This window comes from Pseudopodoces humilis, chromosome 5 (genome assembly GCF_049639895.1).
Source record: "Pseudopodoces humilis isolate 2021_Gansu_Grassland_sample_001 chromosome 5, ASM4963989v1, whole genome shotgun sequence".
NCBI classification, from domain to species: domain Eukaryota; kingdom Metazoa; phylum Chordata; class Aves; order Passeriformes; family Paridae; genus Pseudopodoces; species Pseudopodoces humilis.
Genome location: NC_142204.1, coordinates 27,890,533 through 27,916,988, shown reverse-complemented (window position 1 = coordinate 27,916,988; position 26,456 = coordinate 27,890,533). Strand labels below are relative to the sequence as shown.

Genomic DNA, 26,456 nt, shown 5'->3' with positions numbered 1-26,456 from the left:
CTCTTCAAGGTCCCCTCCAACCCAAACCACTCTGTGATTCTATGAATGCCCAGTGGCTTTACAAATACCAGGCAAAGCCAAATCCAGTCAAGCCATATTAGACTTCTATTGCATTCTTCACACAGGCATACTTTATGCTCCTGCTCAACACATGGCAACAGAGAAGCACCAAAGCATCCTGCTGGTCAGAGGCTTGCTGCAGCTTCTCTGGTGTCCACAACTGCAGGGGAAGCTAGTGCTTATTATGCCTAGGAAAACACCTGTAAGATACTTACCATTTCATATCATAGTGATTTCATATCATAAGGATATGAAATATGCGTCACAATCCTCTGGAACTAATTACCCAGCTGGAAAGAGATGCCAGTTGTCTTGATGACATCATTTCACAAAGGGCAATGACTGTCTTGCCAGTCCCATTTCTATATGTTTTCATAAGAAACTGATGTTTGTTTTGTCCCCTATCACTCAAATAAATAATTGTGATGCAGATTTCCATTTAAGGGCACTGAGAAAGCAAAGGCCAAGAGTCTTCTCCAAGTAAAGTTGCCATTGCCACTCAGGTTGGACTGAGGCAGGTGAGAATTCATTATTTTTTGTAGAGGCTGTCAAGACAGACTTTGTCCTAAACTTGGTCAGACAAGCCATTTTTGTCGCTAAAGTGTTTTCCATATTGGCTAATGGAAAATACCAGGTGCTGGTGTTTTGGCTGCACTAAATTTTTTTAATATAAAAATAGTAACTGTAAATTTGTGCTTGTAATCAATAAACACTAATATTTCAGTGAAAAAAGATATCAATTTAATATTTTTCCTAAAAAAACCCCAGGAAAATGCAGTGAAATAGGACCTGGCCAAAAATGATACCTGGCCACTTTGCTTTCTGAGGATGTGTCTCAGGCTACATGCTGGACTGTTTTTTAAAAACAATTTTTTAATTAAAAAGTTAAATACATGGCCTCTTAAGAAAAAAGCCAATAAGTTCAATCATTTTACAAGCCTGAGATGTAATGACAAACATTACATACGTGCATTTTTGTCACATTAGACTCAAACCCCCATTAATCAGAAATCCTAAGGATTTATTATACATACAAACACCAAGATTGCTACAGTAATGATTACCTATTCTAAGAGACAAGGCTCAAAATATTATTTATGTGAAAAATGGCACACACTAAGCAGGTCTGAACATAAAGGAAAACATTCAATTGTCACAGGAAGTAAGTAGAAAAAATATTAGACAATTTGCAAGGTGGAACACATTCCCAGATTGTGTGCTAGAAGACAGACTGTTCTCTCCACTGAGGACTCGCATTTTCGTCTGTGTTTTGAGCTAATGATAGGTCCAGTTCCTGGTTCTGATCGGATCTGAAGAATGTGTGGTCACAGAGACCAGGAGCTCTTACTCCTTGAGTTCTTCAGTGTTAATCATATAGCACTGTGAGACAGCAATTGCAATACCAATATGTTATCCCACAATATTTTGCAGGATTACTTACACAGCAGATAAATTATAATTAAAGTTACTGGTACTACAACATGTTTCATAATGAGCTAATAATTTATTTATCCATTTTTAATAGGCAATTATCAGCAAAGCACATTAATCTGTACACAAGCATGAAATACAGCTCATGCAATGAAAAATAAGAGATAAAAAAAGAATCTCTATAGAAAATCTTAATAGCTGTAACATGGGGCCTTTTTTTTTTCTGATTTTGATCCAGCTTCACTGCAGACTTAAATCCAAGCAAAAGGGAAAAAACCCAAACATTCATTTAAAGAATGGGACATTTGTCTACTAAATAAATGTCTTTTTTTTAAAGCCTTCTAATAACATAGAGTAATGAGAGTTTTTACAATGTCAGAAGAAGAAAACAGCTATTCACTGCTTGGAGTAAAAATGCAGATTACTCTAGCTCACAGTTATAACCAAGTCTGTCATGAAAAGGTAAACTCTGCAATATGTGAATAATATCAGTTAATTATAAAGATATTAATATATTAGGACTGGAAATTGTTTACTTCTGTATCATGCAGCTATATAGTCTGATAAAAATTGCAGAAAAAAAAATAGTGAAAAAACTAAGATGGTGTTAAATATCTTCTACTACTAGAGTTTAATGAAAGTCCCTCTATGTTTTTTTGGTTTTTTTAAATAATCAATTTAAAAATTGATGATATATATTCTATTCTTTAGATATACAGTGAGTGCAGAAAAACTGTCATCAACATACAGAAAGAAAACCCAAACACTGGAGAGAAGAACCTGGACTGAGGATCAGAAGTAATGTTAACAAATGCTATTCAGAACAGACTTAGCTTCTTGGTATATTTGCCAGTTACCAGATGTATGCATAAAGACTTAATTACTTCTGCATCACAATTATTTCAGTTTAGTAAAGCTATTTTTCTGTACTGTAAAACATTCACATTAAAAGCATCAGTTCCACTCTTGAATATCTAGTTCAAGTCAGATCTATGCACACAGGCAATGGTTTCATTCTGGCTGTGCTATCAGAACCACAGAATCATGGAAATCATTTAAGTTGGGAAAGGCCCTTAAGGTCACTGGGCCCAGCCACAGAACTAAAACTGCTGGGTCCAACACTAGACAGTGTCCCTAAGTGCCATATCTACACATCTTTGAAATATCTCCAGGAATGGTGACTCCACCACTTCCCTGGGCAGCTCATGCCAATGCTTGTCAATGGCTTTGAAGAAATTTTTTCCTAACATCCAAACTAAACCTCCCTTGGTGCAGCTTGAGGGGATTTCTTTTTGTCCTGTCACTTGTAACTTGGGAGAAGAGGCTGACCCCCACCTGGCTGCAGTCTCCTTTCAGGTGTTTGTAGAGAGCAATAAAGTCCCCCTTGAGCCTCCTTTTCTCCAGGCTGAACACTCCCAGCTCCCTCAGCTGCTCCTCATCAGACCTGTGCTCCAGACCCTTCCCCAGCTCCCCTGCCCATCTCTGGACACAATCCAGCATGCTAAAGTGCAATTCAGCACTCCAAAATATACTTATCCCTCACAACAGTATACATCCCAGGGTTACAAACATGACAATACATTATTGTTCTACTGCTCACGTTAATATTTACTCATTTTTTAAGGGGAAAAGTTGCAGAAGTATCATCATGATAAAAATCTGCAAAGTGTTTGTAGGCTTTGATACAAGAGCCATCACTGGTAATGTCAGCACTCTATTACTATGAACTGACAGTATGATGCTGAGGCCACAACCCATCCCAATTCACTGCCAAAATACAGCTGTGTTGTCCTGTAAATCCCATGAAAACTGTGGAACTGCTTCCTTAGAAGAAAGATCTGCAGAAAGAAATACCAGGGTTTGACCCAGAAGGAGGGGCTCTGGGCTGCAGTGGGAGCAGCTACAGCAGAGCAAACTCCCAGGGATCTCACTCCTGGGATCCCATCCACTCCAAAGAAGGACCTGGGAGGTGGGCAGGGAGCAGCTCTCTGTATGGCCAGCTCCTCATCTCCTTCGTTTCTTGATCACAGAAATGCTAACATTGGCACAAGAAAATGGGCTGGAAAGTACAGCCAGAGACAGATGAAAGAAGAAGGGGTGGAAATCTCATTTCCAGCAGCTGCTTGCGCTTACAGCAGCACGAGCCAAACACGAGATGAACCCACTACAGGGAAACTGCAGCTTCCTTCACAGTGGGCCACCCAAAAGAGAAGAGTAGAAGCTAGGATAAAGAAAGTCTGTAAAGAGCCATAAAGCAAATGTTTTAACAGAAACCATGGTCTATAAGCCCATGCATTTGAGGACTCAGCAGCCCTTGTCTTAACAGTGTGGACTCACTCTACTGCAAAGCGGCTGCTTATCCTCGGCCATACCACTGTTGTTGACAGTCTTTGGCACACTGAAGGATGAACACATTTTGTGACATGCTGGTAACAGGCAGCTTTATTTTGGTTTTGGGTATCAAGTGTTATGCCATCCAGGAATGTCACCACTATCAAGATCTTAATTTCATTAATTTACAGGAAATATGCACCAACAGATATGACATGATGTAAAGAAGATCCTCGATTATCGCTCTACCTGCACTGCAGCAACAGCCAGCTGATCAATTTCATCACTTTTCTTTCAGCAAGGACACTCCCTAGAAGAATAAACTTTGAATAACTTATAAACTCAGTATAAGTTATGTTGTGACATACAACCTTAGCATAAAAATAATTAATAAAAAAAAATCTAATTATTTTTCCAGACATCTTTTACTATCTTGGTTTGTGATCTTTGCTCATTAAACAATTACTGAATTAAATGCCAGCCCCTCCCTCCAAGTTTCACGCTCCCATCCACCTTCATCAGCCTCATCCTTTAACACCAAATGGAAGAAGCTACTGCATACATAAAAGCTACCAATTCATCTCAACTCCAGCTAAAGTATTCTACTGTTTTCTTTCAGGTAGTTTGATTGATCCGCCTACTTGAAATAAATTAGGAGAAATTTTGACTAATCTACATTCAGTTTGGATTGTCACGCTGCTTGCCAGATTCTTAACCCCAAATCTTGTACACTTTCCAAATACATGATATGGCTTTAAAAAAGCCATTAGTTCTCCCTTATATCCTGGCTTTGTTCATATCCTTAATGCTGTCACGATGGTATCAATTAGAGTCCTTATCTTGAAAAAGGTGGCAGTGGTCACCATGGCAGAGCGGAATCATACATCACAGGAAGCCAGCATCATCCTGTACTTTGACTCTTAATCTGTGAGGAGGAAGCTCCATGGGTGGGAAAGAACAGGCTCTATAAGCACAGCAGGATAGGTGGATTAACTCTGCCAGTGGCAGCAAGGGGACAGCAAAAGCATTTCTCAAAATATCTTTTTCTTTCATGCTTTGAGGTAAGAGCAGGAAGGAATACCATCAAAAGGTGGGGTTACAAAAGGATACAAATAAAGTGGCAAAACTATTCATTCGTCAATAGCTCAAGTAAATTCTTCCCATGTGGCTCTGAGGAACACAATGAATTCCAGCAGAAAATATTACTGTCTGCGTGATTTGAGAGAGACTGAAACCACAAGACAGTTCAGATCTTACACATCTTATGCAAATTCCTTCATTAAACATTCCACATTAGTCTGGCTTAAGGAAGAAACATTTTTATACATAACCAAATTAGAACAAAGCAAGCTGTACTGAAAAGCTCTCCAAACATGAGGCTGATTTTGTACTATGGTTAAAAAAAAAAAAAGATAAACCAAACTTTTTATTAACAGCGAAGTTTTGGTCATCTCAAACTTTTTGTCCTTATTTTATAAATGAAAAAGAATATAGATATATGTTTGTGAATCCACAGCTTGGGCAGATCCATTATTAATGAAGCATTCTGGCAAAACCCACCAATGAATGGGTTGTCATGGGAAAGGCTTTCTTGCTACAAATTATTTTTGAATTTTCTCAGTGGGAAGGGCTGTACAGGACTGACTTCTCGTACAGGGTAGTGCAGCATGTCTTCTACACCTCTACTCTTTCTGTTTTTTCTCTTCAGCCTTATCAAAAGTTCCTGGAAAAGGAAGGTTCTCTTCAAGGGAGGATATATCTCATCTCCATGGCTCAGGCTTTGATTTTCTTGTTCCTTATCCTAACCCCATCCAAACCATATAATAAAGCCAAAAGAAGGAAAGACAGTTCCAAGGATTCCATTCCTCACTTTTCCCATCTGTAGCAGTAACACCAGCAGGTCCTTCCTTATTTTACAGAGTGATACGTGAGGGGATATTTGGACCTCCATGAAACCAAAATGCCTTACCAAACCTGTGGGTTCACTAACTGCAGGATAGCTGTCCCATGCTGAAAGAAGTTAGGTGCCCTGAATCACATCTATAATGATTTCCAAACCACAGTGAATGTTGTCAAGAATCCCCTCAATCTCTAGTCATGTCTTTTTATAATTCTAAATCATGTAATTCAGCAAATATCTGGGAAGTTCTAGCTTAAACTTTGCGTTGTTAGCTTAACAGTTGGGCTCAATCATCTTAGAGGTCTTTTCCTACCTAAATGATCCTATGATTATAAATATCCTTAACCCAACAACTAACCCCTCTGATTCTTGAATTATAGGTTTTGCTAATACCTAACCTAAATGGTCACATCTATATTTCTTGTTCTGTCCTCACTGATTTCTGAAAATAATTCATCATTATGAACAGTTTTACTTCTGAAAGTCATTTATCATTAACATACATACAGTTTTGTAAAACTCTCCTGCAAAAAAAATAGAAACAAATAGAAATTTGTTTTCTTTTCCTAGTTTGTTTCAAGTGGACATAAAGAATACAATGTATAAACACATGATCCCAGGTGAAATACGAAGGGAACTGTGCTATGGGACAGAAATCTACAAGTTTTTAAACACACTCCTCTTGCTACTATGCACAACATTCATATATCACTGTCCTTTTTTGTGTTTTGTTGTTGACTGATGTTCAAATACCAAGTAGCTCTAGTCCTCCTGCCCAAATTATTCCTCCATAGAGCTGTTCAGTGACATACTCAGAGCTCATTATATTCTCAAGTGATCTGTACTTTCAAAATAAATCACTTTCACATTTCTTCAATTAAATTTTATATAACTGACTCAGCCCATTTATGCATTATGAAGATCACACTCTATTTTAATCCTATTTTACAAATGTTTCTACAACGTTAAATAATCACCCTTCAGATCAGAAGTAATGCCACAAAAATCCACATTTGTTTGGGATGACAAATTTTGCTACGGCAAAAAAAGAGATTTGTTTACATGTACATTTATATCTCTTAATTTATAGTATTAGGTATAATAGTCAGAGGCATGACTGTGAAGCCAATTACGTTTCTATAGGATCTTGTCACAAACATGCACTACAGTACAGATCACATTAATTCACTATAACATAAGAAATCCTGTCATGAGTATTTTATGCCAAACCACTACATGAACTGTGATTAATAATGGATCAGAAGAGTAGATTTACATGAATAACAAGCAAAGAGAAAAAAAAAACCCTCTTATTATGGACAATTAGATGATAATGTAACCTACTTATTTGCTATGTTCTATATGTAGCAACCTGGGGTATCTTCACACGACTTATTTAAAATGTATTTCTGAGTTGTACTAGAGAATTAAATAACATTTTGGCTTTTCAAATTAGTCAGTAAGCCTAAATTTAGTCACTGTTAAGTATAGTTTTAGAAAGTCTAGTATTCAAGCATACATCTCATTTATGTGAGTTTTTTTAATTCTTCCTGTATTTGTGATCCAGATCTGGATCCAGAAAAGTGTAAGCCTTTTCTCATTTTAAGAATCCTGACATTTAAACTTACTTGTTTCTGCTGTAATAAGAACCTTTGAATCATAAAATATTTTCCATTCGTATTTTGTGCCCATATTTTCTTCTCAAACAGATTTTTCACAGGTACTCAACTGCATAAGTAAACCAAATTTCTGAACAGAATTGTAAGAAAATGACTGTGTTGAATTTAAAAATATGCTTTTGAAATGTTATATTTCTGCATTAAAAACCACAGGCTTACTTAGCAGTGGGAAATGTCTTCATTTGCAGGAACTTTTTCTGTGTTTCACTCTAAACTTGGTCCAGTGATCTTTCATGAATGAACAGCAACCACAAGGAATTTACCAAGCGCTGATGTTCCCACTGAGCCCTGGGAGCCGGGTGCCCCCCCTGGCTACGGGCCCAAAGGACAGAACCAGAACAAGAGTGCTGCAGGCAGGTTTTTGACATCAAAGTGTGGCACGGATGGACTGGGAAAAATGAGCTAGATTCTTCACACATGAATATATAGAATTATATGTAAAATTAGCAAAACATTTTAAAATCGTAGAACCACAGAATAAGCTGAGTTGGAAGGGACCCATCAGGGTCATTGAGTCCAACTCCTGGCCCTGCACAGGACACCCCAAGAGTCACAACCTGTGCCTGAGAGCATTGTGCAAACACTCCTTGAGCTCTGTCAGGTTTGCTGCTGTGACCACTGCCCTGGGGAGCCTGTTCAGTGCCCAAACACCCTCTGGGTGAAAAGAAAACACTGAATGTACTGGCTCTTCAGAGTTGCTCAGGATACGAAAATTTGTATTTCAGTTTGGAAAACCGGGAGCAGAGCACACTGCACTAACTAGCTCACTGAAATTTCAAAATTGTTCCCAGAAACAATTGCCCTGCTGGCAGAGCCTTCTGGGGACTGACACAGAAGTCCCAGCTCAAAACCAGGATGCTGGTAGGCTTAGGGATGGAGGAGTTTGAAGAACAGTGGAATGCTACAGTGCACAAATTTTCCTACCACCAGGCCAGTGTGCCCATCCTGCTTGGAGCTGCTTTGCTGCCATCCTGCAGCTCCTCTGCTGCAAACAGGGTCATGCTAAATGCATTGCTGCATGCTTCATCTCTGGCTTCATCTCAGGCATCAATGAATGCCCTCATCTTCAGAGAGAACTAGGACTGTGGAACATTACAATCTACATTCATCTTACAGACCAACAGGAAATAAGACCTTGTACAGGCCAGGGATCCCTCCACATCAATGCTCAGGGAAAGCAAACAAATGACAAAACACCTTGTGAAAACTATAAATGAAAAGATGGTGAGAGACACCACGATTTACAATTAAGTACTAAATGTACAAGGAATTATATCTGTTGAGAATTTAAAATAAAAATGTTTTGTTCATCTGCTCCTTAACTGCAGATACAACCAACGCAAGCTCCTGAAATAATGAAGCAAAATGAGAATTCAGAATCTACGAGAGATAAAATGAGTGCCAGAATTTTAAGAGGATGAATAACATGGGAGAAGAATAGGAAGACCAGAAAATGGGTCATTATAGTAATCAGATGAGAAATAGCTAATGGAAGGATTAACATTTTAAAATAAAATTAAAAAGCAACTATTTGAAGCATATCAGTAGGCGACATCAGAAGTCACTTGTGATAACCAGTTGATTATTTTATCTGTCTCTTCTGGTTGTTCAGGTAACTTTCCTATTTTCTTCTTTGCAAATTCAGCTTCCTTCCCTCTCTGTCAATCTTTTCCCTCTCTCTCTTCACATCTTATTTTCAGCTCAAGAAACCCAAAATTCCTTTTTCCTTGTAGCTTTCTTCTAGGTCCTCCTCATTTCTTTGCCACCCATCACTCACCACCCAGCTCAGCAATTTATCAGCACTTGCAATCATATTCCCACCTCATTCAGCCAACCACTGCAGAGGTGACAGGGAGAAATGACAGCAAAAGAATGAGCAAAAGCTGCCGACAATGAATAAAGCAAAAAGTACACGGAAAAAATGGAAAGGAAGCAGTTGGATTAGTAATAAAATCAGATTTGATTTAATGGCATCTGCTCTCCTCCATAAACAGTGAAATAAGCAGGTAATGAACTTTTTTAATGTACGTTTAACATCTATTATATACTTTATTTACAGGATAACCACTCAGGGTTGCAGAAAAAGACCGCCTCATCCTTCAGCAATCTCTGTCCTTATTTTGCAACTCTAGGATACCGTGAAAATGAAGAGAACAAACACCCACATACGTTTCTATTCTTTCATGGTCTGTGCAGTCTTGTGTACAAGTGGTGCTGCAAGGAGAACTGCAACCACCTCCCCTCATCAGCTGTGCCCTAGGATGACTGAGTTTACTACCACACATAGTACGATTGCTTAATTCTTTATTGAGATAAAACATATAGAACACAATGTCTTACCATTGCAGAAGGGCTGGCTATTAAACAGTTTGAAGAAAGAACTGATTTTTGTGAACATGAGCTCCTGCTATGAATTATTATTTGTATAAAATTGTGCATCTAAGTTTCAGCTATTTAAAATCCCATTAAATCTCCTCACCAGGATATATTTTCTTACTGTCTAAACCAAAACTTATTACTGTGTCATCATGCAGGAAATACTTAGAAAATACAAAAATTTTCTCCTGTATGTTATCATTGTATCATTTTGATAAAAAATTTCATAAGCCCCCAGGAACAGGCAGGTATGTTAAAATCATCTATGGCCATCTTTAATAATTTACAAGCTTCAGTGGTTCAGAATTTCATATTTTCAACAAAATATGGCATGTGTTTGTATCAGCAAGTTTCATCCCCCATTATCCATCTCCCTCCTACACCTTTCTAGTATAAAAACCCCTTCTGCTTGCTGACAGAATACTAATTTGGCTTCATTTAAATGCTAAAGCAATGTAGTCCAGCTATCTCATTTAAAACATGTGTAAAGCTGAGAAACAATTGACAGGCACAATGAAGAGTGTCTACCATAAGGTTTGCATGGAATTATTTTTCAATAGATGCTAAAAAGCCAAAAGCTTATCCTAGCCATCTTTTTTTCCCCAACATATATCTCTTAAAATCAGAATGGAATGAATGGAAAAGGCCAGTATCTCCCTCAGAGCTCACCACCTCATATGACCTGTTAAGATTTAAGGCCAGGTGATGTATATGTAGAATATATATATCTCTCTTTGTGCAAAGGCAGTCACTTATTCTTTTAAGTTCAACCACATTTTTATTCCGTGTGTGTGGTAAGAAAATGTGCATTAACAAAGCCTGCATCAAAAATAAATCAAAGGCAGGAAGAATTTCCATATATGAAGAGTACAGAAACTCTAAATACAGAGCGCTCTATGGACAAGACCTGGGCTGGTATCCCTCAGAGATACCTTCCTGATACAATACCGTGACCTGTATTGACAAGTCTCTCAGACCACCCTCCTCATAAAGCCACAGTTTTAAGGCATAAAATGGAAATTATAATAAATCTTGCACTGGCACGATCCATTGAGTTGATTCCAAGCATTTGGTGTGCAAGTATGTGGGGTTTAAATAAATACAGCCACTCTTAAGTAAAAACGTTGTGATGTGTGTTACCATCTTCGTACACACACAATGGCTAGAATGCAGGAAAGAAAAATGTGCAAGAGACCCCTCACACTACTGCAGCAGAACCAGCCACAACAAGTCTGAGAAACAGGGACCACCAAAGCCTGGATTTGGAATAGCATCAATATCATCCAGGTCAGAGAAAACTGGGTGGTAAGCCTCATCTTTCTGGGGTACACAACTGAGGAATTACTCATTCAGATGTTCTCACAGAGGCTCACACAACCTATTTTAAGTTCGAAATCAAGGCAGCTTCCCCCACCCCAAACAAAAATGCAGACACAAGCTACTGTACTAAAATGTTCCTCACAACAGCAGAGAAAGTACGTGGACAAATGAGATAGCAAAATTTACAACTGAAAAAATTTACAACTGAGATTAAGACAAGATGAAAAAACTTTTTCTCTCTAAAATCTCCAATTACTGAAAGGTTAAAAAATCTCCAGAAATTTATCAGCAGAAGAGTCAACAGTAAAAGGAATTTCTTTCAGAGAGTAAATATAACTTTTATTGTGCAGATTGCAAGAGGACAAGTACTGTTGTTGGACACATCTGTATTTCTAGATATAACCATCTCGTTTACAGTTCAGTATTTTAAAGAAACAGAAATGTGGAAGACCTGATTGCAGTTCTAAACCTGCTTTGTGCAACAAGACTAATGGAAGACTGACTTAAGCTGACCCATATACTGAAAAATAGGATCTAAAATTAAATGGGAAAATGTACATCATTATTTTCACTTAGCTCAAAGTTGCACAGCTAAATCTCTGTGCAGCAAAGTGAAAAGTTATCTATACACTGCAGATTATTATGCACTCAGTGAACACACATTTAAATCATTTTTGCTGTGTTAGTGGCATTGAATTTTTCTTGCATTTTAAAATTTGATAAATGGTTAAGAAAATAATTCCATAGGTCAGGCATTTCATTAACTTAAATATTAACAACAAAATCCTCCAAGCAGAATCAAAATGTCTTTGTTGTTTTTTTTTTTTTTTGTCCTTGCCTGTGGACCCATGTACTTTTTCCAGGTCAGGAGAACCCAGTGAGAAGCCTTCTCAGCCCGCTGGAAGTACCAAGGTGCTGGACATCTGGGGCTGCATAATCTACGATCCCTATAGAAACTGCTCATGTTTAGATCTGAGCTAACACTTTATCTTTTGTCTAGATTTACACTTATGTTCTTGGTCTGAGGTGCCCTGCTCCCAAAGGAATCTTTGCTTTGTAAGAATTTCTGAATGTACACTGAATATCAGTTTGACACTGTTTAATAACAAAGCATACATGCACTAGAACTTTGAATGCACTTAAAATATTTTCTGCAAGTTTATAAATTACCTGCCTGCAATGATCTATTGCCAGCGAAAGATTCTCTTTCAAACACCACATACTGGTAACAAGGATGAGAACCTGGTTTTCTTGATGTCAATGTCAAAATATCATTGACTGGAATGAAGCCAGTGTCTCGCTTGGACATGCTGTACTCCAATAAAATAGGGATTACACTGCATTGCAGAACTGAAAAGGATGGGTAAAGTTAAAACGAAATGGTAGAATGAAAGCTGACTGTAGTCAAAATAGTATTTTCTTATTCAGCAGACCTACCCTATAAATATATTCAATCTCATAGCTGCTTATACTCAGAGCTAGAAAAACATTCTAGGATTACTTTTTATTTCAATTTCAGACACGGCACAGTTACTGTGAGAGTAAGCAGTTCCTGTATATGGTCTTTCACTCTTGTGATTTCATCACAAGTCTCAACGAAGTTTATCTTCTTCCCAAAATCACAAACTTTTGAATCTCAGCTTTTGTTAGGAAGACAAATGCATAAGGCCCATGACTGCATAGACAGTTTTGAATTATGAATTTTTTTTTCCTATAATATTTCAAGCCCCGAGGTTAACTAGTTTTTCATTATGTAGATAATCACTAATTAAAGGACAACTGAACTTTCAAATTCTACACAGGAACAGTCTGCCCAAGATGGAGCAGCTCTACTGTAAATTGACACCTTATTACTGTATAAGGGCAAGAAAGAAGCCTTACGGAGACCAAATTAGACTTTCAGACAACATGCATATTCTAATTAGGAGAAACCTCTTATTTCCAAACTTGACAACTTTTTCCTTGTGGTTCATAAGGCAAAATGAACAGTAACAAAATGAAATGTAACCCTTCCCTAAAACTTCAGCTTTTCACAACACTGGGCTGTCAACAATTCTAACTCACTCAAGTAAAAGGAATTTACAGTCTCTGCGGGATGCAAAGAGAACCTTGGACACAAGCGTAATCAAACTACAAAACCCAAAACCATATGCAAAGATGAGAGAAGTTGTTTGATGGCATCTCTCCCTGACTGTGTTCTGTAAAAGGCTCTGTTGAGATTTGGGTGTAAAGGACACTGATGTTAGTGCTCATCCCCTGCTGCCAACCCACTGCTTCAGTGTGTAAAACGGAGGCAGATCTGGGGACAGCCTGCAGCTGCCACAGATAGCTCATCCCAGTGATATCCTAGGATAAGATGATAGCAACTTTTCCTAAAATCTGCTCTTGATCCTATATTGTCAACTCTCAACGTTTCCAGACTGCTTTGTTAACACCCATGTCTTATTACGGTGGAAGCTTACAGGATCTTGGGTCTCAAGAAGAATTACACCCTTGGTGAAATGAAGAGAACTGGACGCATCCCATTTGGTAAGATTTGTCCTTGTGTCTCAGGCATCCAGGACTTCTATCACTCCATGATAAAGTACAAGAGGAGACACAGGGCATCAGGATGAAATTAAAAGGGGCAGTAAACTGAACATCAAATGAGTTTAGAACTGGAGTGCAGAGTGCAAAGTACAAGTGTTCAGACATGGCCTCCTGCTTCACTAGATAAATAAGAATAGGGTAGAGCAAGGTGGTTTGAGAAGAAAAACATGACACACTATGTTTTACTTCACAGCATGCTAAAAAATGATTAAAGAAATGTGAAGAAGAATAAAAGACTTGTTCTTTGAGCTTCACTTTCACATGCAGCTATATAACACAGAACTATTCTGATATGTGGCTGTATGCATCACTTCTATGTCTATTATCCAGCTTCCTAGAAAAATGAAATCCAAACTTACACATTTTATAATAGCAGCACAGGTTTTGTAGAGTGAGAGCTTATGAATAGTGAAACATGAATTTAGCACAGTGAAAAACACAGTCCAGGCTCAGGGGTCTATTCTCACTGCTTTTATACACTTCTAGTATTCTGGAAAGTTACATAGAAGCATTAGGAGTAGAATAGACTACTGTGAAATGAGCTCACAAATTAAATTAAGAGAGGGAGAGAGTAATGAATAACTGAATCCCCTGAGCCAGGAGAATGCCATGCTGGAGTGTCACTGAAGGATATACAATGTGTGCTTCCATGCACCCACTTTGCAGTGGACCCATGTAATTTATTAAGCTGACAGCAATGCCATACATACCCACAGGCTCTTCCTAACCTCCCTCCCGCCCATCAGCATGCTTCTACAGAGAACTGCCAAGGAGACTGACAAAATGAAAATGCAGTGGGTTTGGCTGCTTTTCAACCTTCTATATACCCTGGAGACATAAGGATTACTTATTAATAGCAATTAAGAAATTTAATCCACTATCCTACATTGCATATGATCAAGCTTTATAGTACTCCAGTGAGTCTTATCATAGTGCAAGCATCAGGTTATAAGCCCATTTTTTAATGCATTGACTTTAATTTTATATAGAGTCAACCTTTCCTGTTGCAATGTGGTCACTTGATTCTGTATTGCTGATGAGAGCGTGACTCTCAAATCTTTGAATAATGCAAGTGTATGTTTCTATCAGGGCAGAGGGGAAAAAATACTAACTTGATTTCTCTTTCCTATTTTCTTTTGAACAAAGGCAAACCTGAAGCACATATGGATTAACTGAAAAAATTGAGGCCGCAGGTGAAACTTGGCATACTAATAGGAATGAAAACCCTATCTTCTAAATCCTAACACCATGCTTTATTCATAAAATCATCCTGGATTTACTTGCTGTATCCACACAATCAGAATGGGTGAAATAAGACCATTAAAAAACATCTACCATGTATGCTGTCTGGCCAGGCACTGTAAGAAGTGATTCACAGTCTTCACTTTCTGCAAGCCTAAAATCAGATGTTCCGCAGTATTTTCTTATAGTAGTCTTTGTTCTCATTAACTAATGATTACATTTATGAAGATAACACTCTTTCTCATGGACTACTAGTTTAAGTGAAAAATTATTATGGCTGCATAGTCGGCATTGTATTTTCTGATCAAAACTATAAAGAAAATCCAAATCAAGGACTGGTAAACATTAATCCTTGTAAAAAACTAAAATATCTCATTAAAAATGTGTGAGAAAGCAAAAGTGAATTTCTAACATCATCATGTATCACATCACACCACATCCCAGATAGAAGGCGTATTTATCTGTCTCTGCTTTCTCAACACATACCAACACCAAGGAACTTTCCCACAAACTGTGGCATTCTGCTCAGTCCAGCTCCCTTGTGGCTCTGGATTTTTCCCTAGGCAGAAGACAAAAGTACCAGGTGCTGGTGGCTCTCATCAGTCAGGGTGCACTATTGCAGTGAGAAGAGCAGTATGAGAAGTCACTTGTAACTGAGTGCTTTTATTTAAGCCAACACGCCGTTCATCACACAGTGACTTGTTTTAAAAAGGCAACTGGTGATTGACCAGTACCACCAGCAGAAAAAATAATGGCACATTTTCCTATGGATTTTCTCCACAATCCTTCCCTTGGCCCATTGCAGAACTCCTCCTCTCCCTGTACATCTTTGTGTTATTTTCAGCTTCCTCCATCTTCACTGTAATTTCAGCTTCCCACCACGACTCTACTACTTAACTGTGCTTTTTCCTACCCTCAACAGTGCAAGCCACAATATCCTCATCACAATGAGGATATTGAAAGAGTTCCATCTGCTCACTTCCATCAAAGTTGTGGGGACTCAATACCTCTGAAAGAAACCATTCTTCCAGTTCAAATGCCCATCAGTTTGAAAGACCAACAGAATCACTGCAACGCCATGCTTCTTTAGGTTAAAAAGTATTCTCCAAAAGGAAACTTTAATGGAGGAAATCAGTGACCAGAAATGATAAAATACATGTATTTTAATAATACAGTTCAGAGCAAGAACATCAAATCTTTTTTTTCAAACAGCTGCAGTTATTTAATTATTGTTTACCTCATCAAATAAAAAGATCATGCTACTCTTAATATTCTTTCGCGTACAATAGAGAAGCTAAAGCACTCCAAATTTAGATTCAATTCTGTCCTTCTGCAACAATAAACACAAGTCAGCAAAACAAACCTGGGCTGTACACTCGTGTTTACTTAAACAACATGACGCTCATGTAGAGTGAATGTCATTCCACGCTCCTGTCAGAACAATGATTAATTAAGCAACTGTCTTCAGTGATTCCTCTCACCTGAGCATGCGCATCCAGAACTTAAACACTATATATACTATATATTTATATATATATGTGTATATATATATACTATACATTTATATATATATATACATAAAATACACTATTATATATTATATTTATAGCATTCTTTTGATACAGACTGGAAGGAGAGATCTGATGCTTAGGAAGAGCAAGGATCAGATTGATTTCTGAGCCTGTAACACATCTACACTAACATGTTAAAGTATTTTGGAATCAGAAAAATTTCAGTGCTTTGATGATGTATCCACAAAGGAAAGCATTTTTACCAAAAGAGCCATACAGGTGACGTGCTACTCAGCAGAGAACCAAGTCGTCAACCTGGCTGCTCAAACAATGAAAACATCAGGCAGGCAAATGTTGTCCTCTGTCAGTCTCATTATTACTACTGGGGAGTTTTAAACAGCAGTTAAATGAAACACAATGCTCACTAATTCTGGGGATTTAAGGAAGTTCTGCAGTCCCTGTTAGTATGCCTCTGATGATAATGATCCAAGGGTGCTCTTGATGCTCCCAGTGCCAAGATAAATAAACACCAAACCCTAACAATGCTGCACACTAGGTGCTGTCAGGAGAGGTGAAAGCGAGGTGAGGATGGTCAGACAGGCAGTGACCAACCCTGGATGCATGTTTCCTTAATGCATAACTTTCACTGGATAGGACATGAAAATGTAAAAAAAATATTTATTTCTTCTAATTTCAAGATAACAGAAATGTATATACTGAAGGCCTTATCCAGCAATGGCTCCAAATATCTTTTTTTGATGATCTACAGAAGAGAACCATCCTTACTTGTCCTTTTGACTCATGCTGAAGCGTAATTGCTGCTCTTTTTTAATTTTGCAGCATCCATTTTCTCTCATTTGTCCTTTCTGTTTTCCTTTTATTTCTTTTGAACTTTTATATTTATAGATATAGAAATAGCTCTCTAAATTTTATTTTTTTAACTCTATTGTGATTTGGCTTCTTTTTCTGTCCTGCAACTTTTCAGGAAAGACAGATACTGTGAGAATGCCATTTTGCCTTGTTTTATTTACTCATTGTTTTTGCTGAAATGGAAGCAAAAAAGTCAAGAATACTTCAGTTCTTAAGATACTGTCCAAGCCTGCAGCTACTTACTTATGAAATAATTATGTCAATGACTGTGTTAGAAGTCATTAGAGGTCTAAGGGAAAATGTCAAGTGTGATGCAATACAGAAACTACAACAAGCTGCAACACTACCCACAAATTCTTCTTAGTACAGGTAGGGCACATTGAGACAAACTTTGCTCTCTCTTTTATCCTGGTTTTGTGTGCCCATCAGCTGTCCCTTGTAGACTAGTCTTGTTCTCCATCACAGACTGATAAATGCCCCATTTTATTTAATTTAAGCAGGATCTCACTTTGCAAAAATAGCCCTAACAAACCAGTCAAACTGAATGATCAGGGCTACAGATTAATAGCCTTTTTAAAGATAAAACCACTGGGGTGAGAAAGTCTGTATGAGTGGAGTGGAGGTGAACAGTGGAGCAGCTCACCTCACATATTGTGGAGCAGTATGTGACTATCTGGAACCAAAGTTGTAAGTCTAACAGGTAATCTTGCAGGTTAAAAAGAGTTGCAGCTGCTAAAAACTGATTGACATGAGGAAAAAGTCAATGTTTATTCTAAAAATAGTAGAATTATACATGTGATTTATTATTAAACTTCAGTCCTTGTAAGAAGGAAAGGTGTAAAAAATTTAGGCAAGAGTGACTCAAACTGAAGCACAGGGCCAGGCATTGATCTTTTTTCTCTGGTGATCAGTGACAGGACCCAAGGGAACAGCCTGAAGCTGAGTCAGGAGAGGTTCAGGTTAGATATCAGAAGGTTTTTCACCCAGAGGGTGGTTTGGGCACTGGAATCACCAGGGAAATGGTCACAGGCACAGCACCAGCCTAACAGAGATCATAAGCATTTGGACAATGCTCGCAGGCACATGGTGTGGCTCTTGAGGATGGTCCCACACAGAGCCAGGAGCTGGACCTCGATGATCTGTGTGGGACCCTTCCTACTGAGGATATTCTAGGGTTCCATGAATCATATTAAAAATAGTTCAGCCATACCACATTCGTTAATTTGTCTAATGCTGAAGACAACTTTCTTCTGAGTCAATATGGCCTCTACCACCATGAAAGAACAACTTCATGCTTTTGCTTCAGCGTGACCACAGAAATCCTCCTCCATGCACTCAAACAGCCTGCCTGCACAAGTGAGACCTGGTATCTCACAGAACAGGCAGGGATGAAGGTGCTTACCTGGCTAAGAGCACCCTGACCTAAGAGAAGCGAGCCTCAAGCTGGTGGGGACTCCACCAGGATGGTATATGCTTCCCTCTCACAAGCAGCAGCAAGGCAGAGCAAGATGAACAGCAGTGACGTTTTGGCCACGGGTACAGCATCCAGCACCACCTAGTTAGACACCATGCCAGCAGTGGCAGCAGGTGGCATTAGCATTTACCCTGAGGGCAACTGTGACCATTCTGAATTCCCAGACTTGTGTGAGAAGGAGGCAGTGGAGTGGCCTGGAGACCACCTGCCGGTCTTCTTGGAGGCAGAACCGAGATGGCAGCCTGCCACAGGAAAGGAGCCAGCTTCTGCCCTGGTGACTGGCAGGTTTGGCCTTGATCCCTGGAGGAAAATGTATTGCTGCTGAAAAAGCAAGCCTGTTTGTGAAAGGCCAAGAAAACTATGAATGGACAATTATAGCTACACCTTACAAACCCCCTTATTTTGGTACCACTTTACTACTTTTCTAGTATCTGAAAGAACCCATTTTAAGACACCAAATAAATTATACAGATTCTGGTGCTTTACTAAATAACTGGACCTTCTTAGTAATTAAGCAGTTATTCTACACAGTAGAAGGAAATATTCTAATGAACTGATTATATATTTTTTCCATGGCATGGAGCACATAAAAATAAGCAATTTCAATAATCATTATTACTGCTCCAGTACATATTAATACATTTCAGATAAATCATTGCCTCCGCTATCAACTCAGCTACTGCTCCTGCAAATAAAGCAATACCTTGTTACCTAGCAACGAAGCAAGTCCTTGCTATGCTGCAAAAAAAATACATAAAAAGGAAATATATATATTTATATATTCCCTTCGTTTCATGTTGAGAGAACATCCATAAAGAACAAAATATAATCCACTCAAATGTCCTCAAATTCAATATTTAAATAAAATGTTTGATCATCCACATTTCATGGGTATTTTCAGAAGCTTGGTCTAGATTAAACATGCATAACCTCTTGCTGACAATATAATGTTCTTGCTATGTATTTTTCGTAACATTTTAATGCATACATAAGTACACAACCATAACACATATAAGTCATGACTGGCTCTTAATGCTACATCTGATCTGTAACAAAATAAGAATAGGTATCACAGGGCTTGTTTAAAGTTCATTTGCTTATGCTAAATCAGTTCCTCTTCCATTTAACATAGCAGTGCATAGTATCGTCTCTTACTGGTGCAATATCTCTTTTTAGGATACTGTCATTCGTACAAATTGTTCCTTGTATTGCATTTTAAAAAATAAACTGTACAAAAGCCTCACTACTTTGTTGCTTTATATTTCATGTCTGTTTCTGACAGATTGCCAACACTGTGTGGACAAAAACAAGAGTAGCTCAGGAGCCCTACTTGTGTGGATGAGCTACAGAGTTGGGCAACATGCAAATCTGACAGCAGCCTCTGAACACTGTGGTTACCAGCATGTGTCTGGTCTGTGCTTTACTCAGAGTTGAGAGAGGCAGCACAAGGATTCATGGCCCCATGAGTGTAAATCCTTCCCTATGACAAGGACTGCAATTAAGCTTGTGCAATAGAGAAGTCATGAAAAGTGCAGTCCTGAAGGCCTACAGTTTCCTTAGCGGGTTCTCACATCCAATATTGCCTAGGTCAACACAGATACAATATGAGATACACCTTAAGATAATGCAAATTTCACTTACAATTCGGTGGCTAATCACATGCCACTACTGCTACTCATAAATTAGAAGATCACTAAACAACACACAAAAGCTTTTGAATGTTGCGCTTGGTAGCAACATCTATAGGGAAAACATTCCCAAAATATTCTGTTAATGTTCTCTTGAAACTTTTTGAACTCACCTATCTGTTGGCATGCAAGGATATTGGCTCAGTTAATCACAGCACAAAGGTATACACAATCTATATCATGCTGCCTCGAACATCTGCTGCTGCTGTAATCCTTGATAATTCATAGCAAAAATATTCAGAAAATTGTATGCCTGCACCTAAAGGCATATTAGTTTTTGTGGCTCTTGCCATCATCTCTGGGCTTTATATACTAGTCAGAATTTTTTTGCAGCTTGGTTGCCCATTTTTTACTACTCTTGCAATCTTTAACAACTAGGGATCATAGTTCACCTCTCAGAGGAATGTGTGGAGTTCAGTAAAATGCATAATGCGTACAGAGGGGCAAGGATGAAGCACCAGCTACTGTGGTGTTCAAAAGCCTCTTGCAATAAAGATTTTAGAAGTTAGTGTAGCACTGGAACTTATACATATTAGAAGGATAGAGCAAACATCAGAGACTGTACCCTACAGGCTCTGCATGACGAAGTCTGTGCATATTGTCTCTCCCTCTGGAACACAGTCTTTAGTGACAGATGGCACAACCACTACCTACAGATGGCTCCAATGGGGGCTCCATAGCTTTGATAAATACTGCAATCAACTCCTAGGATAGGTATGGTTCAGGCAGCAGAGCAAACACAGGGAATAAATCCTGCAAAAACGTAGCTGTATAATAATCACACACATAGTATTATCCTAAACAGACAGATGAAAGTCCAGGGTTATTACTGAGCTGACAGAAATTCAGGACTACTTAAGGGGAGGTCAGTAGTTTAGGATAAAAGTGTGTGAAATGAGCATCACTCAATTTCTTATCTACTTCATCCAGAAAAACATTTCTACTTTCATCATGGACCAAGTGCTCCTGGTGAAAGAACTCTTGCTTTCCAGTGGGATTTGTTACACTTTGGAGGAGCAATCAACCCTATCACCAAAAAAAGCCTTGGTTTGTTTGGTAAAAAACACCCTTGCCTCAGAAGGATGATTCACTACAGTGAGCAGAAGTATTTGAATCTACTACTCTAACAAAATCAAAAGTCATGGACTAATACGGAAGCTATTTGTAGCAGAATAGCACAATCTTTTCTAATCTTCTACAGAAAGCTTGAAATAAGGGCAACTGGAGTGATTTCATAAAGGAACATTTGCTTTAGTTGAGCCAATACCTCAGAGACCCTGCTCTCTCATTCCTTACTGCTCAAAAAACCAAAGATGACTTTGCAATCTCTTTAGTGGCAACACAGAGCTACTGATGAGCCACATTTGCTACAACAGAATCATAGAATATTTTGGGTTGGAAGTGACCTTCAAGAACATCTAGTTCCAACCCTACTGCCATGGGCAGGCAACCTTCTACTAAAACAGGTTACCCAGAGGCCCATCCAGCCTGATCTTGGACACCACCAATGATAAGGAGTCCAGAACCTCTCTGGACAACATGTTCCAGTGCCTCATCACCCTCACAGTAAAGAATTTTTTCCTAATAGCTAATCTAAACTTACCTTCCTTTACTTTAAGGTCATTCCTCCTTGTCCTATCACTATTTGATCTTTGTGAAGAGTCTCTCTCCAGAAGCCTCTTTTGCTGTTGTTAGCTGCCTGCAGCCACTCACACTTGGTGACATTTGGCACAGGAGCTTTCTACCAAGTGGCACCTACCAGAACATTCTCATTGACTGCAATGCTATGGACACATTTGAATTCAGAATACACCAATTCCATACATTTTAGATATTCAGTTAAATATATATAAATATATAAATAAAAATATAAATATATAAATAAATTCATTTTCAAGCTGAGATGCACTCTGTTAAAACTAACCTGTCTGGTGCTCTGATTTGCATAGTTCCTGCAATGTACATACCTAAGAAAAACACATGTAACTATCAAAATGTCTCCCAGATACATTGGGGAGGGTGGACTCAAGTTCCACACAGAGGCCTTGGATTACACAAGTTCCCCAGCCCACATCTGGAATATAACAGAGAACAATATCTTTACAGAATCCTCACAAACGTAGCTCAGTTAGTCTTGTATCCCAGAAAATAAAATAAGCCTACCCCATTAGCAGGCAATATTTCAGTCTTTCAAACCATCCCTATCAAAATCCAAACAAGAATATGACTATTGGATTCTTGTCTGTGGAAGAAGACTACAAAATACAAATTGTAATCATTAATAATAAAAATTAATAATGTTTTAAACCTTGATTATGGCCCAATTAATACAGTATCCAGAATAAAACCTGAAGACCTGAAGTTTCCATTCCATTCTGCCATCACTGTTTTCCAGACTACAAACAAAAAACACTAAAATTGTTGTTTTCAACTACTCCTGTTCACAATGTAACAAGTTTTCTAATTTTCAACCTTCACAGCCTGTAAATACAGAGTACTGTGGAGTGAAGAAGTCCTCTTTGTCAGAGCTTTAAGAAGTAGAAAAAACATTGATTTTTTTTTATGATGATTAACTAACTCAACTTTTATCCCTTTTCAGATTATAGAAAACCATGACTGACATTCTTCTTTCTGAAAAACTGCTGTGTAGAAAAAGGGAGACAGAGACTGCTATAATGTCAATGTAATTTCTGAATGCATCACACAATCTTTTGTAGTACGTCAAAAGCATAAACAAAAACACTCCATGTGCCACAGTCTACAAAGGGTATCACGTTTGATAGCACAATAATGCATGACAGGTCTCTTAATGCTTCCGATATATCAGTAATTATGTAAATGCCTTCAAATTTGATTATACACTCATGCACACCATTAAAGTTTGAGCCAAATTCAAGCTGCTTTGTACGTGAATTGAGCAACATGAAAACCTTTAAACCAAACTTGGTTATGTCAGTTTTCATACTGCTGGGACTAGACCCTCTGCTCACCACAGCAATGTGAGACAAAGAGCAACTTGAAGTTCTGCTATGATGCCCTAATCCTCATTTTGAATCTGTAGGATATGAGGATGCCTCAAGATTGAGTGAAGTTCCAACCACCTGCTTCCTCCCATGGGCAGGGAGATTCAGAACTTTGTCTCATCAGCGGGGCCCTGTGCTGAGGTAGGAAGTCAGGAACAGGAGGAATAACACGAAGCCAAATGGTGAGATCCATCTTGGAGACCATCAGTCAAGTGGATTCTCCACACACACTCTGGAAGGGCAGCACCAGCTCTCCTTCACTCATGGAGCAGCACAAAGGCATCAGGGCAAAAGGCCAGGATTTGTTTTTTGGAAATGGCAGATGTCAATAATGAAGTATAAGATCCATAATATAAAAGTATAAAGTTAAGACTAAAAAACCAGGGGGGAAGTAGAGGAAAAAAGTAAGAAACCAAAACTGCTAACTTCCACTCATGTTACACATTAAAATCAACCTCTTTAGGAACACCTGACTGGTAAGGACTTGCTACATTCCTAATAAATTAAAGTAATACTTCAGGGTTATTATTAGTTTTTAATAAGCCTCCTCGCTCTCTTAGTTATGTCATCACTGCATTAGGATCAACAAAATAGGGTTTTAACCAGAACTGGGCTGTGGTGGCTGAAATAAGATATTCTAAAAACAAGATTTATAAAAATGTGACGCATCAGCCCCTAGCAATAGCAACAATACTACATGTAGCTCTTGTATAATGCATGAGCACAGGATTACTTCCATGAATCAACAGTTTTGCATTAAAGTATAAAATCATCACATACAGATAACTAAAAGTGAAGACTGGTTAGAAAACAAGAAATTTTACTTTACACAAGTATTTGTACCTTCAGTACAGAAAAAGATTATGAAGGTCAAAGAACTATCCTATTACTTAAGTTACATAATTCAAAGCAGGGTGCATGTCAATGTAAAAACAACATGGAAAGATGACTGCTGTTTTGTGTTTATTCACGGCTTCTAACTCAGATTGTTTATTTTACAGTAGTTCTGCTCTAAATTGCTTTTGAAAAAGAAATTTGTCACATGAAGTCTAATTTTTTTCTACCATAAGTCAAGAAAGACATTTTTAAGAACCAATTCTATGTGATGCTCAGCAGATAAAACAGGATCCTTCTCTTACAAAGATCCCAGCATAGATTACCAATCTCTGACACCAAAGAGCAAGAAGCTGGGGAATCACTTCCCAGGCTGACCAAGCTACTGAACTCAGCTGAGGTGATCTGAGCACTATGGGGCATGGCCAGGTCCTCAGGCACCGCGCGTATTAGGTGCTGCACCACACTGAGAGTCAACAGAAGCAAGCAGCAGCTTTGCTTTACTTGTGAAAGTATTTAGGAAACCGTTCTAAAAAGAAAGAAGCTTCCCAATTTTCTGGTAACTACTGTAGTCTTCAGTCCCTCTAATAAGTAAAATCTCAATGCAGTCAACGATTTACATGGGAAAAAAAATTGCTATTTTGGGGGCTATGACTTGCTCTCTAGCTTATGTTTTAAACAGCATATATGTTTGAAGCCTATTTCAAAGGGAAACTTAACACTCTCCAGCCAAGCTTTCCAGATCAGGACCACCTAACATTACTTTCCTATTTCCACAGCTGAGCATTTACAGAAAATATCAGCTATACTAACACTTTCTCTAAAGGCTTTTCCTTTCTCTAAAGGTTTTCCCTTTGAAAACCACATATCGAGTTTCCTCTTCGACGTTTCATTTTCTTTGAAGTTTTAGCCAATTAACTGGTCAATGCCAATGAATCAAGAAGCAAATAAAATCATGTTAAAAGATGGCACCTTCAGCAAGATCCCACAGGCTTTCTCTCAGTGTCAGAGCCCTCATGACTGTGATAGCAATAGGGAGATTCTTGCTATCTTCCAAAAGGTACATCAGAAACAGTCCAAATGCTGCTTCACCGCAGCGATAACTGAACACACTCTATTGCTTCTCCTTCTTCCCAGTATCCAGGAAGATTAGGCACCTGAGACATGCTCTTCAGTCTGTGCAGTCAACAGAATCAATGGTGCTATGACAATTTTCACTAGCTGAGAACAGAGTTCAAAACCTCAGAGTGCAAACCCTCAGGGTACATGGTGCTTCCTTCCCCTGCCCTACGCTTCCCTGTGCATATCATCACTGTAGAGCTGCTTAGCCCCAGACAGCTCTGTGAGGAACAAAAATGGTAACAGCAAGGAAGGGGCACAGCCAAGAACTGCAGGTGTAAAGGGCATATTTCATCCAGGTCAGCAGAAAGATTATCCTGCACTGTTTGGCGGATGCTTATGAAAGGAAGATGATGTGGACAGCATTAAACAATTAAACTTGCTATTACTATGCTGTGACAAATACATACACAAAGTTCTTAAAGGACAAGTATGGAGCTGCCTGGCAAGGTGCTGAGATGGTTCAGCTCAGGCAGTGGTTTGGAAGCACTCAAGTCACAGCACCACATGATGATTCCAGAATCTGCATCTTGTGCTAAGGATCTGTTAATCTTTCACACAAGTTAAAGATACATTTGCCAACAAAAATTGGGATCAATAGAATTCAAGCAGAAAATGATCAGCTGTAATATTTCATGTTCTTCCCATATTTTAATGCTTAAAGAAGCACAACTTTTCAGTATAGAGACAATATTAAAGATTTATTGTCATTTCGCACACGTATGTAAAGATGACATGAATAGTTAATTAATTAAATTAATAAGCATTGGGGAAATGCCTATGAAATGGTTAGTGCAACAGGTTTTTAAACCTGTCAACACCTGTCAAACATAATGCTTTTATATGAATTTTTAATGAACATGAGGTTTGGAAGTTTTTTTATAATATGCTTCCTGTAGAGCCAATCTTTGTTTCTGAAATATCCAAGCTAGGTACAACATGGATTAGAATTGAGAAGTACTCACAAAAGCCTATGGAAATCTTTGAATTCTTGTTTCTTGCTAGTGCT

General features: G+C 38.4%; 1 protein-coding gene across 7 annotated transcripts in view; it reads right to left on the bottom strand.

Moving 5' to 3' along the window:
* The window catches only part of ANKS1B (ankyrin repeat and sterile alpha motif domain containing 1B), a 412,516-nt gene that overhangs the window by 55,123 nt on the left and 330,937 nt on the right, over positions 1-26,456 (bottom strand). The window lies entirely within an intron of this gene.